Genomic DNA, 593 nt, shown 5'->3' on the forward strand with positions numbered 1-593 from the left:
GGGCAGCCCACAGAATCAGCCTGTTCAGGGCTCAAGGAACTGTCTTCCATTTCTTGTGTGAATCTGGGTGGATCTGAGGGGCAGAGGAGGTGTGTGGGGTGAGGAGAATGACCTAGAGAGAGGGTGGAACGCACAGACAAACCACACTTTAGGGGGAAATATTTGCAATTAAGAGATTTTCCTGGTCGGGTGTAGTGGCTCATGCCTGTAATCCCAACACTTTGGGAGGCCGAGGCCAGACATGGCAAAACCCTGTCTCTACCAAAAAAAAAAAAAAAAAATTAGCTGGGGTGTGTTGGCATGCACCTCTGGTTCCAGCTACTCAGGAGGCCGAAGTGGGAGAATGGCTTGAGCCTAGGAGGTGGAGGTTGCAGTGAGCCAAGATGGCACCACTACATTCCAGCCTGGGGAATGGTGCAAGACCCTGTCTCAAAAGAATAAGAAAATTCCTGAGGCCAGGTGCAATGGTTCACACCTGTAATCCCAGCACTTTGAGAGGCCAAGTTGGGAGGATCCCTTGAGCTCAGGAGTTCAAGACCAGCCTGGGCAACAGAGCAAGACCCCATCTCTAAAAATCCATAATAAAAGAGAGA

General features: G+C 50.4%; 1 protein-coding gene across 1 annotated transcript in view; it reads right to left on the reverse strand.

Annotated features, from left to right (window-relative positions):
- PICK1 (protein interacting with PRKCA 1) overlaps positions 1-593 on the reverse strand; it is a 24,889-nt gene that overhangs the window by 1,685 nt on the left and 22,611 nt on the right. The window lies entirely within an intron of this gene.

This window comes from Mandrillus leucophaeus, unplaced genomic scaffold (genome assembly GCF_000951045.1).
Source record: "Mandrillus leucophaeus isolate KB7577 unplaced genomic scaffold, Mleu.le_1.0 Scaffold2, whole genome shotgun sequence".
In the NCBI taxonomy this organism is placed as follows: Eukaryota; Metazoa; Chordata; class Mammalia; order Primates; family Cercopithecidae; genus Mandrillus; species Mandrillus leucophaeus.